This window comes from Musca domestica, unplaced genomic scaffold, assembly GCF_030504385.1.
Source record: "Musca domestica strain aabys unplaced genomic scaffold, Musca_domestica.polishedcontigs.V.1.1 32, whole genome shotgun sequence".
NCBI lineage: Eukaryota > Metazoa > Arthropoda > Insecta > Diptera > Muscidae > Musca > Musca domestica.
In genome coordinates this window covers 11,018,023-11,037,093 of record NW_026712311.1, presented here as the reverse complement: position 1 = coordinate 11,037,093, position 19,071 = coordinate 11,018,023, and the positions used below count along the sequence as shown (strand labels likewise).

Here is a 19,071-nt window from a genome sequence, read left to right as displayed (position 1 = left end):
GACACAATATCAGGCTCTCATTTACATTTAAATTGCAGCCTTCATGCAGGACGCCTCAATTTAAAATGTTATTTACAAATACCAGTTGCCATTTAATTTCGATGGGGCTGTTGTAGAGATACAATGTTGTTGGTGTATTTGAAATTTCAAATTTATTTTCTATTCCATTGTGTAATGGAATTGGAATGTGTAATCACAAAACTAATTTGTGGAAATTTTTTAATTTATATTTTGCATAAATTATTTTTGCCACAGTTTTCATAATTACCGCTTCGCACAGGTAATTGAATTTAGTTGCCTCCGGGCGGGTAACGTCAGAGCCGAGAATTACATTCAACAATGGAACTAATTTCAATTTGTTTTGACAACGACGGCATAAGTTTACACATTAGCGGATTTATTCTGTAATAACTCGGGAACATGGGTGTTATTTTTAAATTAGTGCAACTTCACAGCAGTTCTTCTTTGTTATAAACCTCATATTTAATATTTTATAGCTACATTGAACAAGATTTGCATTTTTTTTTTGCTTTGTGAATTTGTAAAGTTACACAGCTTCTTTTTCGCAGAGGAACGTACATTTAGTTAATTTTTAGTCATTTCCAAGGAAAACGTATTGCCTGAAATTTTTGTAACCATTTGACTTGGTCAGTGTGCGTTTTTGTACCATTTTGTTATTAGGATTGAGACCTATTTACCAAATATACGTAACATTTGGATTGTCGCATTTTAATGTAGCGCTTTTTTGTGGACAGAATTTGTGATTCATATGTAGATCAAGAGGGGTAACCTTTATTTGGTTACTAAAGACTATTATTTTATTGTCACTTTATGCTTGCCGCAATAAAACATAACTGCAATTAAAAATGGAGAACGTCATTGTTTCTCAGTTGCAAAATAAATAATATAATTGGGTTTAATGCGAATAAAAAGACTGATTTAAGCATGGAGAGATTATTGCCCGCCAACAAATAACAAACTAATTCCCAGATAGGTTCAATTCTCTAATTATTTGAATGGCGCAGTCATAAATCTCTGTTGCAGGATAAAAAATTGTCCAACAAATGTTTTATTTTTTCTTTTTCTACCACAAAGTGAAAAAATGCTTCAACTATTTATAAAATGTTTGGGAATATCCTATTGTTTGTTGGCCATTGTTTGAGTTTTTCTGCAACAGTTTAAAAATTGTATGATTTATGGCCATGCCATGGTCGGATAAAAACCAATCGCAAAAACATCAAATGTAAAACATATTGTTTCGTTTTTCACACTTCACTCCGTTTGCACATTTCAAATGTTCAATTTTCATCGTTTTTTTCTTTTGTGGAAAGAATATTTTTAATTTCGTTTATTTCTGGCTCTGCTGCACTATTTAAATATAAAATATCTGAATTCCGGCATACAACTTTTATTGAAGTAATTGATATTTTATTGATTTTTGTGTAAATGTTTTTTATTTTACAGGTAGCTGAATTTGGACTATCTTTACCAAGTAACAGGTATGCATGCATGTTCAAGTGAAACATCCATATGTATGTTTTTTTTGTATAAGTTGGAGGATATAGTAAATATATTCTAATTTAATTTCACTTCGAACAAACTGAGAATTAATTCCTAACAATTTGATAATTTATGACATTTTTAAAGAAGACATCGATATTCATACCAACATGGTGTTGCCGATCTTGTCTCAACTCATCCTACGTCCTACCTGATGACGTTCAACATCCAAATTAATATCTCCCCCTCGTGTTCGACATTTTTTCGCTCAGGTTAATCGATTAATTGGCCGCTTTTGGCTCACATTCCCTTTACCCTGGAAATTATAGCTTAAGTGCGGCACGCTACATTTGCACACATTCCCATTCCGTCAATTGTAGGTTCTGAACAGTTTCAATGTTGTGTTGCTTAAATTGTTAGCACAGTCACGTTCGCTCACGTTCATTCAAACACAAATACGTTTTCATTCACGACTATTCACTGGAGGTGGGCGGCTTACAGCGGCTCAGTAGGGATTCATTCATTTGGGAGTTTGGATAATGAAAATTAATAATTTTGAATTAATTTTAGACATTTGTACGCGTTAATAAAGCTGTTGGTATTTTATTGTTGTTCGTTGTATGATTTTCGATTACGGACACGTTGTGACGGATAAACCTGACTGCGGAGCGAGTGAGTGGAGCATGTCATCGCATTTAAACATTTAGAACATACATAGAATTAGAAGATGGTGTGGTTTGACGACTAGACCGACCCCTTTATTGTTTAATGTGATTACAGTGGGTTAAAATTACAGATAGTTCGTCCTGAGAGGGTAAGAAGTTAATGAACGTTAAGACATTAGCTAAGATCTTGCTATTAGACATATCAAAAACCGCAGATCTTGTACTGAATGCTGTTACAACTGATGTTTCCAATCATAGCCTGGTCTTGCCATAGTGATCCTTATCCTAGGATCCCCCCAAGCTGCGGGTTAGACAGTTGTTTTTCCCCATTTTGCATTCATTTTGGTTTGATTTCGTTACATAAGTTGCCAATATAAGTTCATTTCCTACCGACAAAAACTTGAAATTAAACAAACTGTCGGAAAATATTAAATATCGATTTGCCGTTTCAAGGTTGAGATGACGACTTGGCCCGGAGTTGTGATGCTATAACTCGTCATTATTATTTCAACAAATACTAATTGGAAATATAATTAATGGGAATTAGCTTTAGCTTGGATAGTCGTTTTGCATGTGTATAATTAGAGTTGGCAGTCGAGCGTGGTGTCGGTCTTAGAATTAATCGTTCGCCTGTTGCTTGTTTCTCCAAATCAATGTTTCAAAAGCCAAGTCAAACAGAATGAGATGCTTGCAAAAAATCATTTCCATCCATCAGCCCAAAGGGATATCTTAACTATGACCAGACTGGGTATTCGGGGAATGTTTTTCGCTAATGATTCCAAATTCCAAAATTTATAACAACTTTTAGACACGCAGGTATGGTTGGGTTATATAAACAATAGTTTTATGCAGGAGTATTGATGCATATGAGGCACACTGACAGCCGGTTGACATTTATATAAAAATTACATTTTTTTTGCAAACGAATAAGGAACCACTCCTGTTTTTGTGGATGTCGTGTCATTCGTGGAATTTGTTCCTATGAAAGGAAAGTGAAATCTTTAAGAAGCTACAACAGACACCACACGCCGTAGTTTGCCCACTAACCCAAAATTAGACTTCCGTGTTTGCGGCCAAATGAAACAAACGAGCAAATTACGATCACGTTCGGAAAAGTAATAAAAAGAGCGCTTAATTAAGCAAAGTTAACAAAAGTGGAGAATAAATAAACAAAAACTTTAAACAAACAAATCAAAGCAAACGATGTTGTTGACTATTTGACTGACTGATTGCCGACGTCCAACCGTTCAGCTCAGGTGCCAACTTCAACTATGGAAATATTTATGGAACACCTGTACGAGTGGTTAGCAAAGTATTGAAAAAAAAAAAACGTCAACCGAAAGCAAAACTACCAGAACTGCGCAAATTCAAAACCAAAAAGGGAAACAACATTTTTCAAATCCCAATTTTATCCATTTTCAAATGGTTATTTTCGTGGTGGCATTTGAATATTTGTTAAGCTCTCTCAAACGTACGAATGGGCACAGCTTTCTCGTGCCAAACCATTCTATGAATTAGTTGACCTATCACACCGAAATATTTTCCCCGCTAAAAATAAGTTACCGCGTTCCATTTGTTATGTGACGTAGATTTTGTTAAATATAAGTCAAAATAGACTTTTTATTGAAAAAGGTTTATTGAAATATTTCCTATTCCGCCTAATTTCCCTTGGGTTGTTGCTCTGAGTTACGTGTCGGCCTACGACAAGTGGTGACTGTCGTTTCTATTTTCAACATATTTTTTTATCAAGTAATTGAATGAATTCTTGAAGAAAATTTATTGTTTAATGCTGGCGTATCTCTACGATGTCAGTTCTCCTAATGTTAATTATTTTTTAAATTATTGTTTCCGAACCAACACATACATGTACAAATATTGCATATATCGTCCGCGACATTTGTCAATCTCAAAATCACTTGGATTTGGCTTACATTCGTAAAAAAAATAATGAACAGCAAACGTCGATATATACTTTAAAAAATTGACATGACCCGAATTTAAATTTTGGTTAAAATAAAAACAAGACCACTACAGAATGATTAAAGTTAGCCAACGCCACTCCATCGTCCTGAATCTATCTACATTTTGCGTTCAGATGTATAGATATCTTCCCTTATACAGCAGTTCCCAACGATTTAGCTATCGTGTGATTGTTATTTATATACCTGGTTGTACATGCTCCTTTCAATTACACGCTGTTGTGTTGTCCAAGACGGCATGCATGTCTGCTGAGGCAGAAATTCAATTAACAATTGTCCTCATTACGGACAACCACAACAACACGACCATTTGGCAGCAATCGCCCATCAATGTACATGGCTCTGAGGTATCTCTATGCCTTTCCTCGTTAGCCGGATCATTGCCAAATTAGTAAAAATTTAGTTTTAAATAATACTCAAAGGGGCATGTCCAAAAGCATTGTCCAAGCCAACCTGGCGTCTGTCACCCCGCCATAACAGCCGACACTATGTGTTGTGGCATATTTTGTGCAAAATGTTGGCAAATTAGCTGCTTTGTGTAGATAAAAAAGTAAATTAATCGAATTGGAAAGCTTGTGGTGTGTAAATGGCAACCACAAATGTGCGGTGAGGAGACACGCCTTGCAAATGGTGACTGCCAAGAAGTGAGTTGCAGAAATGTAATTATTAAACATTCCTGTGGCTCCAATACAAAACATTTTGTAAACCTGGTGGGTCACACGTTAGAAATTCTGATGAGTCATTGAAATTCCGCAGGTACTTTCTGCCTTTAAAACGTGCGACGAACATCTCATGAATCATCACCTGGCCAGGAAAGACATTTAAGGATGTTTGTTTGTGAGCACGGTCAGCATGGTCACGTCTCAATGATGTTGGGCCTGTATCGACTGCATTTGAAAAATACACCGCTGTCGTCAAAGCCTTTCCAGATATTAGCCATTCGAGCAAATGACAATTCCCCGACTTCATTGTCTAACGAATTGCCACTCGAGGCAATTGATAAATGTGTGCCAAAGGAAATGAGGAATTAGATAAGCACTTTAATCATTTGGAATAGAGAGCAAAAATAACTGCACACAAAAAGACGAAGAACAATTTCGGCTCCCAGTTTTTCTACAACTTAAATCAACTCAAATGTTTGTAGCTTGTTAACCCAGTACACCTACACCTTCGTGGAGAATCATATGCCACAGGTAGCCCTCGAAACACGAAATGAGACGATGAAAAAATGTAAAAACAAACACAATCATGTCTAATATCGAACGCTTAAAAGTTTTAAATTCGCCTGATTGGGAGAATTTAAGGAGCAGAAAACATCCCTGCCGAGATTTTCTACATGGATCCACGTTTCACACTGGCTCCATCTATAGAACAAACTATTTAGGAACTCTTTCAATCGAATTGGTAAAAAATTGGATCTTCATGCAGCGATACCTTCTTTTCAGAGCGCAATCTTCCGTTTTACCTGTTTCATTTCATGACTAGCTATTTCTCCAAAATTGAATTCATAGACTGCCATCTGTAATTCGAAGCTTTTTGGCAAGGAATATGGTACAATTATTGTTAAATACGTATCTATGAACGCATGTACATACAAACATGAAGCAACGCATTAAGCGCGGGACCGCACAATCTTGGCGGGGCATTATACAGGTAGGGTATGTCTATGTGGTGTGTGCTCATTCGATGACAGCACAATGGCTCCGATGTTGATTCACTCCAAACACTATTTACATAAAGATACAGTGGATTCAAACCAAAGTCGGACGCTCATAGAAATTCATTCAATCGATTTAAGCCACATTTCAATTAAAACACTTGCATAGAGACGATTTCATGCAGTGGGCCAATTAAAACCCTAAAAGATAAGCTGTCAACTTTACATTTTTGAAAAGACAAATAAATTACCCGCTGTATATTCCCTGTTACCCTCGGAAAGTATGTTCGTTCTTTCAATTTGTTAACATTTACACCCAGTTTTTCTAAGGCGATCGATAATAAAAACGAAAGGAAGTCGGTCACTTGAAGTCGATTTAAATCCACCAGCTTTACGTATACTATACGTAACTCTACTAAATTGAATGTGTGTTCTCACAGCACTGATAAAAAATGAGAATCAATTAAAACATTTCTCAGAGCAAATGAGAAAAAAAATGTGTTGGTACTTGTCAGAGTAATAGAAATGTTGAAATTGCGTAAAATGTATGCCTCAACTTTTAATTTCGGGTATAGATGACGATTTTACTAATTTTCCACAAATGTTTGCCATAACTTCGTAATGTTTGTACCACTCGACAGATCAAAATAAAGTGACTGATTTTGACATTCGAATAGTAAAATATTTTTACTGAAACGCATTCGTATAAAAAATGCTTACGTTTTATTTCCAGTGGTCGATTTTAAAACACACAAAGTCACTGGAACCTAAACAGGATTTCTTTCGATAGGAAGCGAACGGAGTTTTTTGATTGTTTTAGAGATATAGGCCATTTGGCATTGGCCTAGATACTCAACTTTCCATAGACACGTTCTTGTCACAAAAGAGAAGGCGATGTCAAAGATCCTAAAAAGAACATATGAATAACATGGATAATCGATGACTATAGATAAAACCTTTCCTTGGAGCTTATCTGGCAACATTATTAATATAACAAGTAAAAAGAAATTAAGTTCGGCCGGGCCGAATTTTTAATACCATCCACCTTAGGGTAATAGAAACACTAGAATAATGACCCACAAATACCAATTTTTAGACATATTCGTGGGAAAATGTGGCAAAAACCATCAAAATACCGAGTTTCGGGAGGTACCGTTATATGTGGGCTATACCAAAGCGTGGACCTATGCATACAATGTTTCGCCGCACGAACTATGACCCATTATATCGGGATGTACCGTTATATGGGGACTATACTAAAACGTGGACCGATATTTCTCATTTTCAATACCAACCATCCTAGACATAATACAAACTATTCTGCTAAATTTTTTACGCTCTACGTCAAATAATGTGGGCTGTATCGTGATTTCAACAGACAGACCGACAGACGTTTGTAACGGACAGGGATGTTACAAACGGAATGACAAAGTTAATATACCCTCCTTTCCAAGGTGGAGGGTATAATAATTATTTATCTCGTTAGCAGTACGAGTTCTGCTTGGACCCACTGTACGCGGCGTTATGATGGACAAGTACACTCACTTCAATTGTACATTATTTTGTACACATTTTCTTGGAAATTTCAATGAGTTAAATGTACAAACACATGTCCACAAAACAAAACACGCCAATTCAGATAAAAGTCTGACATCGCCACTCGGCACTGTCGCGAGCGAGCAGAAACAATTTTATTCGATTTATTTCTCCACAACGAAATGCAATGAAATAAAAACGGAAATATTTGTTCAACAACGTAATTCGTAATTCATCTGAGTTCACTTGAACGGCCACCGGTCACTGCTGGCTACCATCCAATATGGGTGAAGGAGTTCACCGCCATCGCTCACGTCAGCACATAGCTGAATATTAGCACCACAAGTTTAAGAAGCAAACATGCGGCGTCGTATCCGCCAATTGAAGCCAAAGCATTTCACTGTTCTCGCTGTTGCTGGTGTGGACTGTTTATATTCAAACTGTATTTTCAACAACGGCGAACGTCCTAATTAGACATCTTTATAGGTGTGGTGTGCTGGGACAGCCTCAAGATGGTGCGATGTGTGTGTGTGTTTGTGTGTTTATTCTGTGTTAACTGCCAAACATAGTTTTGGCATCAATGTTGGATGATTTTTTAACGCCCACTGTGCGCTTACTGCAGTTACAAGCCTTAATTTTTTCAGTTGGCAATGGAAGTGATCATCTAACTCTGCGGGTGGATGGTACGCTATCGTCTTGTCGTTTCGGCGTTCGTTGCGGTTTTGGGAGGCAACGACGCCACTTCAACCATATTTTACTTAAAAAAAAAAAAAAAAAAAACGTCACCAGCCAACATTAGTCACAAAGTCAGCCTCCTCCACATGTTTTGTTGAATGGAAACAATGTTTGGATGTGGCGATGCAGTGGGAATATGTAAATCATAAAAATTCTTCAATGCATAAATACATATCATCACATTGTTTCCTACTATCCGACATTTCTATGTACTCATACATGTGTGCGACGGATATGTGAAACATTCTGTCATGCGGTTCGGCATAAGGTGTGTTACCAAATGTAAATCGTGTCCCTGTTTCATTTGACAGTTATTTCTGTCTGATTAGAATTATTTGAAACTGTGAGCTTCGATTGCTCAAGTGTATTGTCTCAAGTTATGCAATTCTGGCTATATGCAAACACACCCGAAGTTATAAATACAAAATTTGTCACTTTTTATAATTTTCAGCTTTAGAATAACGAAAGAAGCACCGTTGTTACGATTGTTGGAAACGCTGCCAAAAACAGAATTAAATCGGGTGTAAATTATGAATTCGTCTATTAACTTCACTGAACTAACTTAATCTGTGAATTTTCCACATTCTCACAATATGATTAGTTAATTTATTGAGAAGAATAATGACTGTGGTCAGGAACGGTAATGGAAATAGCAGAACAGACTTCAAAAACCCAAGCCGACAAATTTCCAGTAAATCTGTTCCAACAACGACTAGTTTAAACAAAAACTTATAGGGTTTTGAACTGAAACTGTGAGACATTTAACGAAACAAGAATAAAAACGAAATTCTCACACCAATCAATTAACCGAACAGGAATTGTATACAGTGTTCCTTACCTTGTGTGTAGTATGACTCATGCGGCAAAACATACAGTTACTCAACAAAATGTTTGCAATGGATATCTCAAATTTTTGTAATTATGGATTTCTATGGCTTACAGTGCATGAAAATGGAGGGCCTCGTTATTAAGTCATAAATTGTGTTATATGAAGTCAGAAGTCCCGATACAGCAACCACATACAGGATACAACAAAGATTATTCCACATGGAGAAACAGGCGTTTTCATATGAGATATAACTGATTTTTACTATCAAATCGGACTCCAAAAAGTATGGCGAATACCTCTGTCTTTCCCGGGAAACAAAAATGAAGTGGTTTTAGCACATTATAAGTTGCACTTTGGATGATACAATGACAAGGGATCATGAGCCAAGAATTTACAAAAAAAATCTATATAAATATGCTGTGAAGACAATGATTCCAAACACGAATAATGAAAAAATAGCCCACATATCGTCAATGTTATGCATAAGTGTTCCATACGCAAATTATTACTTTTTCAGACACAGATGATTTTTAAGGTTTTTCGAAAGCTGCTCTTATGTCTGAGTAATCTACGTATATCCGCTTAATAAGAATATCTTCAAGTTATCTAATGAGTAGTAGTTATTACATCAGTAGAGTAGAATACTATTTTATAAATTAGAAGTTGGACAAAATTGTAGTGTATTTGACATATAGTACACATTAAACTGAGTTGTGGAAGAACTGGAAAATCTTATGCTTAAAAAAAAACTAAACACAATTCTCCCTTAGCTCCAAGCTATTCGAGAAGCAAACTCTCAAATCAGATATGTTGAGTATTAAGCATGACAACGCCGATTTGTGTTTTAAAACAATGGTTTCACAGGTGAATTTCCGAATAAACATCAATAAAAACAAAAACCTTGCAGATCGGGGAATATTTATGTTATTTTCTTTTAATTCATAGCAAATATCTTGTTGACAAACTGTATTTTTTGGGGGTTATTCCGATCATGGCGCGAATCTACGTTGAATAATTTTAAGAGTGGAAACTTGGCAAGGCCACTCATTCAAACATAAACGAAGCCGGAGAATCGCTCAATCTGTGGTGAGCTTCACTAGAAGTGGCTTGGTCCGAACGAAATGTTTAAACGGTAATTATCGCCCAAGCGGTTTTTGACATGGATGTGTGTATCTGTGTTGATACTTTCATTATTGATTTTTATTTTGTTAAACGCTTCTGCGGCTGGATTCTAAAGTCGTGCAAACCATGCCGATGCCTCATCTCAGCCTTTATTAAGAAATTTGAAATAAACAAAGTGTTTTGTTTAACATCCAGGCAGAACGAGATTGCATTGAATCGAAGAACCTAATTGATGTTTCTCCACGAACAAAAGGTGTCACGAAAACAAGACAAAACCGCAGAAACGCTGCCACATCAGCAACCGTCATTGATGACCACAAACAAATTGGCAAATTGACTGGAGCTCTGGGTTCTCACAAGACCTCACAGGAAGCCATTTGAACTGTTGTTGTGATATTCACTTGGGTAGGTGCACCAATAATTTTGGTTTTCTGCGATGGTGCGAAAAAAACCAAAGCCTCAGCGGAAATATCAGAGTTACAAATGAACGCCATTGTGATTATATTGGAGGTCTGCGCTTATGAGAATATTTTGCAAATGATGTGGCATTTTGATGTTATTGTTCGGAAGTGGTCCTTCTCAACCAGCATTGGAATCGGATCAAATAGTGATTTAATGGCGTTGTTGTGGAAATATTTTTCTTGGAATTTAGCCAAAAAAAATATTTAGTTTTGGCCCAGTAATAAGTACTTACTTAGTGCAATTTGCTGTTAAAGCAATGGGTCAGTAACGCTATTTGTAATTAGTATATTTATTAGGAAGCGCAGTTATTTCACGGGGGTTTCATGCGTGGTCATTATAAACCACTAGGAATCCAAAATGTGCATGTTTACAATTTCGGATTTTGATTGAAAGAATCTTTGACCGATTTTGATAAGAAATTAGCTTTGCAAATATGAAAAATAAAACCAAAAAATTTAAATTTCCAAAAAATTACAGAAACTAAAAAAAATATATTTGGAATAAAAATAGAATTTTCGTAAGACTTAGGTTAAATGGTAATAATTTTATATAACTTTAGCTATCATAGAATGCAATATGATCCTCCGACTTTCTTTAAACTTCGCATGGTGGAGGGTATACAAATTTCGGCCAAGTCGTTGATTTTTTTTTGTTTTAATGCATGTTTTCTGCTCATATAACCTTGAAAATATTCCTTTGTCTAGACTCTAGAGCATGTCACAATTGACTGAGGTTCCAAAAAGGAAAGAGTTGAATATAGTTGACATGTTATTTAAATGATCTCACTCCTGGATTCATAATTCTAAATTCAGCGCTTGTACAAGACTGTCAAGTCTACATAAATGAAGTATTAATGTTCCTGGTAATTTTGTCAACGATTGCTCATGTATTTTTCTGTCCAGAAATTAAACCGACATATTGGTATATGAATAAACAACGGAGAAGGAATTATTGTATGCAGAATATTTTATTTCATTCTTGTGCACAGTTATTATAGGAAACCAGAGTTCTTGATTTCAAAACCATAATAAAATTTGTAATACAACTGGTAGATAATTTTAATACACGAAGAAATAGTTTTCCAATCCTTTTGTCTGTTTTTATCAATTTTCTTCATAAAAAGTATTATGTATTATATAAACAATGGTGTTGGTACATTAATGACACGCTACAGCTGATCAACAATAGTTTGAAAATATTGAAGACCCTCGTCAACTTGCATAGCAATTTTTGTAGAACAAAACGTGATGCATGCATTGCCATTTACTTTAAAATGTTCACTGTCAGGTTTACACTCGTCGGAACTGGTTTAATGACACTTTAATTGTCATCGCACAAACACCTACATCACCAATCACAATGGAGATCGAAAAAACAGGGTTCGATATTACTAAGCGCCAAGTCGATACAAAAAATAAATACAATTGGTGACCTAGAAATTTGAATAATTTTTGTTGCAAGTCGAAATAAAATGCTATTGGGAGTTCGTTGTATCGTTTGCCCCCAAAACGGTTAGATCATATATTCTAATCTAATTCGAATGTCTTTTAATTGAATATATTTGAAAGTGCAAAAAAATTGTTAATTTTAGTACAATGAAATAGCTTGTACATTTTCGATTTCCTATAAAAACCATGCATTTTTAGTAGAGCTACATATAAAAAATAGGTGTTTATATTGGGAATTGATGAAGTAGCTTAAACTAACTGTGAAATCCAAATCGAATATTGTCCTTGGATTCTCGTACCAGATATCATTACTATAGAGTGCTGATATTACACAATGATCTTAAATCTAACCAGGATGTATATAGGAGCTATATCCAAACCTGACCCAACTCAACAAAATTTTTAGGTTTAGGTATGTCTAATATTACGACCTCTGGGGGTTTTAAATATCAAATCGGGAGGAATATATATGGAAGCTGTATATCGGAACTTATTTTCACAAACGTTGACGTACTTGCTTTAGCCTAAATTCGGCCGTATTTTATGTCGCGCTAGCTATATCCAAAGTTTGAACTGATCATCACCAAATACAATAGGTGTGGCACTAGGGCCTTACAAATTAATTATGCAAAATTTCATCTCCATAGGACAATACATTGGGACTTTACGAAAATTCGCGGACAAATTGATGAATATACATCTACTTTCCTTCTGTATGCTACAAACAATTGCAAAAAGACATAATACTCCTTAGGTGTAGTGTATTAAAATAATGCCTTCTGAAAAATACTTTCATACGAAAGTCGGATTGCTGGTAACATTTGGTCCCACAAATATTCTCACTTGAAACGAAGTATGTTCGTTTCTAGACGTCCAAATCGGTTCTAAGGGGAAGTCATTATTGCGAATTTTCTCTTGTTAGACCATTAAGTTTTTGCATTTTTAGAAATTCATAAATCGTTTTCTATTGAGATTTATTTGCCTACTTTGTGTTCGTCGTTCGCTTTTTGGGCTGTCCGTGAAAAAAATACTTTTGGCCATATAGATTTCCACATTGAATTGCCAATGAATTGTGTCAATTGAATGATTGAGAACACATACCTGTGAACGTAAGTACGTGCATAGCTCCCGAGTGCTTGATTTGGCTGTACATGTTGTTGTTTATCATAGACATGTTAATGGCTTTGTTAACAACTGACGGTGATCAATGACACCCTTTCGGCGGGGGAATTATTTTAATCTAGAAGCTATTGTTTTTGAGAGCACCTCATCTTCTTTTGGAAAGAAATAAAAGAGTTATGCAGACATAGAAAAGTGATTGTAATTTAGAAAATTAAAATTTTAAATTATTGTTTTAAATGACTTCAGCTCAAGCTCGAGCAGTGCAGGGCAGCCGGCATTAAAATTATGTTAGTGTGTATAAATGAGAAGACCTCTCAAGACTTTTCACCAAAATACAAGGACATTGTCTTGTACCTGGTACCTACTCGAATTTCAAGTGGACCACCCACATGACAATTTTCATTTGTTTATGTTTCAATCATCCAATCAGTGAACATTCAATTCATAATTTGTTTTAATAATTGACAGCTGTCACATTTTAATAATGCTAGTCATTGTGTGGCCACATCATAGGATACAACAACAATGTAACATTTATCATCTTTGAAAAGGAACAACAAACAAGTCAAATGAAAAACAATTTCTTACCAACACGAAGAAAGTTTGACGAAGGCGAAGGGAACACAACGAAACACATCTTGTAAGTTAAACAGTTATTATTCCAACAATAATAACAACAACATAGCCTTTGTTAGAAATGTCAGTGGGGCAGTGCGAGTAATGATTGATAGAAGAGAGTGCAAGTAAAAAAGAGAGTGAGACAAATTATGATGAAATTATGTTAATGGAATGAAGTTGAGCTGACTATTAAAGATATAGAGGGAGGCAAGCAGTTGCGTGAAAACATTCAGAATAACGAGAAGGATTTTGTCAAGTCTAGTGAATAAAAGTACTCAAATATCTTATATTTAATTCAGTAATACACACATAATTAAATTGTGATATTGTGTGAGTGAAATTAAAAGTGAAAAACGTATGAATTTCAATAAGAAGCGCGCTGTAGTAGGTAAGTGATGCAAGCCATAATTTAGACAACATTCTGTGTGATTAAAAACCAAAAATAATTTAGTTGAGAATGAAACATGTGCTGAGGAAAAGAGGAAGTGTGTAGAACGAAGATTAGGGTGGATAGGTTTTGTTGCTGGCAAAATGTCAATACCAAATGTCAGAAGAAAGAACGACTCCTACTCTGAATAGTTGACTATTTTCTAGTTTCCTTGTCGTATGTCTTTGCGAACTGCTTAGTTTGCTATTCGTCATAGTCAGATGGCCTGGCCACCACGTGTTGGCCTCTGGATATGTAGGAAGTTGTTGTCCTTATTATTATCATCATTATCTTTATTGTATTTTTATTTATTTTTTGGGCGTGTTTGGTGGTACGACTACCTACATCGACTGTGTTTTTGTTTTTTTGTGTCTTTTGGTTCTGATGTTGATTCACTTTAACAATTTCACGACGAACAACAAGGGATGAATAATTTGTCTCCTCCACACACCGTCTGGCCGTTTGGTGACAATGTCAAAAGGTATTCTCTGTTAGGTGAGTTGTTTTGTTTTTGCCGCTATTGTCTGATATGGCCTGCTTGGCTTCGATGCTTTGTTTAGGTGTTGAAATTGACAAATGGCTCTCTTGTTATTGTTATCATTATGGAGAATTAGTTTAAAACCTAACATAGGATACTTTTCTGTTAAACACTGCGTTTAACAATGACTGACAAATGTGACGATGGGTCAAAGAAGAAAAAAGAAAAGAGGAAAGAAAAAACATCTGTTTTATTTCAGAAAAAAACTCAATTAAAATTTGTCATAAGAACGGCTTGTAAGCAGTTTGTCAACTAAACATTCTCAAACAAGCAAAAAGGTACAACTTTGAATTTATTTAAAAAACAGAAAGAAAATTAAACTTTAAAGGGTTTTATACAAATGCTCATATAATTTGCTCATCTTCAGAATTCCATCCATGTGCATGCAAATTCAATTCAAGTTACTAAAATTTGAACTTTGTGACTAATTTTAAATTAGTTTTCATTAAATTGGCAATGCTTTCAAATTGAGTGAAATAGTGATATTTTTGCTTTCCAATCGTCGGTATGGCACCATAACCGTGTATGTAAAAGAAAGTATAATTATTAGAGCAAATGGATATTTTTTGTCATTCGGAACGTGTCGAGTTCTGCACAGAAATTAAACACTCTAATTAAGTTAAATGCCAAGTTACAACATTACATTTCATCAACATTCTAATATTTATTTCACACTAAATAACACATATTTAGTATGTGTGTAATGAAGTTTTAATTTGTGCTCTTTATATCATATTTATTGAAATTTTATAATTCGAAATGGAAATGAGTTTTTCCAACTATTTTAGTTACAGTTCGAATTAAATTATTTTATTAAGAACTAAAAACTTTATATTTGAAATTTATAAATTAAATTTAAATTTTTATTCCATTGCGAATATTTTTGAAACTTTCCTTAATTTGGGAATATCATGGTTTACCTTGTCGGCGGTTGTAAGATTTAGAAGAAATGTGAAGAGAATTTTAGTTTGATTCCTCTTTTTTCGAAGATGTTGTTTTTATTTTAAATAACTTTTAAATAAATCCTACGGAGAATATCCCCAGTCAAAAAACGGGGGAACGTATTTACAACAGTAAACACGCGGTGTTCGTTTATAATTATCTTTTTTTTTGGACACTTACCTATTAGCCACCATCACTTGACCCAGTTTTTATCATGTTTCAACACCGCAACCTCTTAATTCTTTCGAAAGGCTTTTCTTGTCGTTCAACACTGGTGTTTTTTTTTTCAATTTTGTTTTGTAATATTTACTAATATTTTCTTTAAGCTTACACATAAAAATCAAATTAAACACTTGAGAAAACAAAACACACTTGAAAATCTGACTGCCCGGCACTCTAGATGTGCAAATGGTTCCACAGGCAAACAATTCCGATTCGAGGTAAGTAAATATTTTTCAATTAAGCCAATGTCTTATTAGTACGTATGTATGCAACTTTTCACTCGTTCGCTCATTCGGCTTTCGTATTTGTATATGTTTGTTAATAGAATAATTAAAGACAATTTTCGTTTCTAATGATTTATGGCATTGCGAGAAGACGTTAACTTTCTGGGAGATATCCAAAGAGGCGTGTGCTGTTGTTGAACTATTTTTAGCAATTATAAGCAAGCAAAATGACCAACCGGCTGGTTTGACTGTTCGTTCTAAATGAATGAATGAATGAACTCATCCCACATTTTGTGCATATTTTATAATTTCACTTCAATTGCGATTGGGCAAATACTCGAGCTTGGCATGGAGCTTCAGCATAACATAAGTATAGATGTAGTCAACCAGCTTGAGAACCATGAGCCCAGTTCGGACATTTGATTTGAAAACAATCAAAAACAACAAATTATTTAATTAAAAATGTTATTTAGCATCAGTAGGTATCGGTAGGACGTCGACTTAGGAATTGCATTACGGCGTATCCACACTGATAATTATTCCATTTAGATTGTGAGAAAACTTGCAAGGTTTCTAAAACCGTTTTTTAAATTTGGCGCGTCGCAAGAGATACGAAAATTCTCCTTAGTTCGATACGTCGATGTGGCTCTCCGGTTGATTGCACTCGCGCTGTTCGATGTCAACAGTTGGTTGAATTGATGGGAACTAATTGAAAACCATGCGTAAAATGTTTATAACTTGTTTTCCAGTCAGCCGGGCTCTTGTTCTTTCGCACACAAACATGGAGCTATAAACAGCTGTTTTCTGTTGGCGATCGCTTTGTGTATATATTGTGTGTGTGTGTGTGTTGTGTGTACAGCAGTTTTATTTGTTCAGTTTGTTTCGTTTTCAAACGTTTCCTACGCTCGCTTGCCTTAAGTATAAATAAGGGTTGCCAGGTATGCTACAATCATATAATGAAGCACTGTGAAATTTTAATGTGATGGAGGAATATTTATTCTTATTAATTTAATAACATTAATTTTACTATACACTTCTCAATGTCAACAAAGTGTTGTATTTTTGTTTTGCAGCCAGCTAATCGTCGATTAAAAATAAAAATTTGTTCTCTTTTGTTCAGCGTACGAAACGTGCAACTCAGACGAAGCAAAAACCTTTAAATTTAAAAAAAAAAACACAAACTGGCAATGCTAGAAATTCACAAACAGCACTCAAAGACATAAAAGTATAAAGATGGGACTAAACAGAGTCAAAATATTGCCACCAGGTGTATTTACCTCTGAGGTTATGATATCTGAACCACATAGTTACTTTGGCCATATGGACTTAATTGAGAAGGCCTATGTATGACATTTTGAAACATTTTTTTTGTTTTATTCAAACTTGTATTTGTCCTTTGGTTCTATAATTGTGTTGTCACTATTAACATGCCTCTGCCAAGAGCTGTTTCACCACATATTACAGCCATAAACCTTTTCTCAGAATGCACTTAGTCAAGTCTTTGACATTTTATGTGTTTGCAGTATGATTATTTTAATGTACTTCTGCTGTGATTCGTGATATGGCAACCCTACCCATATTTAGTTAGTTTACATTTTCTTTTTCACAGTTTGAATATCATTCTGAAAATAATTTTCATTTGAAAGTGTCAGTCACCAGAATCAGTGTTACCGCCAGAATTTTTTGAAAAGTGTCACAAAAAGTCCTGTTCGTAAAAAAGGTAAATTTTTTAATAAAAAGTCGTTCAAATTTATTTTAAGGGGTTTTATTCAAACAATGTACAGTGGTGGCCATATCATATGCAACTGAAATCTAACCTTTACCAAAAACCGTGAAAAATTTTTCTGAAAACAAAATTATGCAATTATTTTTTTAAATATTATTTTTTATTGCTTGTAGTTTAAGAAAAAAACATATACTCCATAGATATTCAATTCATTTATAAAAAAAAATTAGAAAAAGATATTCAGTCTTATTATGAAGTGGCCAAAACATATGCAACTAATTAAATCGAGCTCAGTAAAGTGCAAATAAAGTTAATATTTTGTTACAAATCCGTTGTTGTCGATTACAGCCTGACATCTTCGAGGCATTGACGCTATAAGATTGTCAATGACGCTTTTTGGGATTGATTTCCAGACATCTTCCAGCCGGCAAAATAAAACATCTAAACTTGTACAATTTTCTCGATCAATTTTTTTGTTTACGATTTCCCACAGGTTCTCTATTGGGTTTAAATCTGGGGATTGGGGTGGCCATTCCATTACCGTAACTCTATTATCGGCAAACCACGATTTGACCACCTTCGAAGCGTGTTTGGGGTCGTTGTCCTGTTGAAAGACCCACCGCAATGGCATATTATATTCTGCGAATGGGAGCATTACCCTTTGCAATATGTCTTTATACATAAATCTATCCATAATACCAACAATTCTATGTAGGGGGCCAACTCCAGCACCAGAAAAACAACCCCACACCATTATATTGCCCCCTCCATGCTTGACCGTTTTTTTACAGTAACGTGCTTCGAGTCGTTTTCCTTCTGGTCGCCTTACATAGCACATGCCATCGCTACCAATGATGTTAAATTTGGACTCATCACTAAATAATATAGTTCTCCATTTACTCTCTGTCCAATTTATATGAGCTTTAGCAAATTCCAAACGCTTTTTCTGGTTTCGCTTCGATATCAGTGGTTTTTTTGCAGGACGTCTTGCGCAGAGGGAGGCTTGTAAAAGTCTTCTACGGATGGTGCGAGCAGAAACTGGCAACTGAAATCTTTCCACTATCTTAGAGGAAGATATAAATGGGTCTTTTTTCACGTGTCTGATTATTAATTTGTCCGTCCGATCGCTTGTTTTTCGACTTCGACCACCACGGTGTATAACAGAGACTTGTGAATTTTTTTTGTAATTATTAATGATGCGCGATATGGAGCTTTTATGAACGGTATATTTCTCGGCAATACATTTCTGTGATAATCCAGAAGAATACGCAGTCACGATTCGTTGTCTGAGCTCAAATCCAAATTTATCGCGTGCCATT

General features: G+C 35.1%; 1 protein-coding gene and 1 long non-coding RNA gene across 5 annotated transcripts in view; one reads left to right on the top strand and one right to left on the bottom strand.

Annotated features, from left to right (window-relative positions):
• The window catches only part of LOC105261554 (uncharacterized), a 167,670-nt gene that overhangs the window by 72,823 nt on the left and 75,776 nt on the right, over positions 1–19,071 (top strand). For 2 of the 3 annotated variants that reach the window (XR_009342723.1, XR_009342722.1), the window contains exon 3: positions 1,465–1,499. The exons of the other annotated variant lie outside the window; for it this stretch is intronic. This is a non-coding gene — a long non-coding RNA (uncharacterized LOC105261554). The remainder of the gene's footprint in view (positions 1–1,464; positions 1,500–19,071) is intronic. 3 annotated transcript variants of the gene reach the window in all.
• The window catches only part of LOC101887273 (protein sickie), a 157,644-nt gene that overhangs the window by 78,763 nt on the left and 59,810 nt on the right, over positions 1–19,071 (bottom strand). The window lies entirely within an intron of this gene.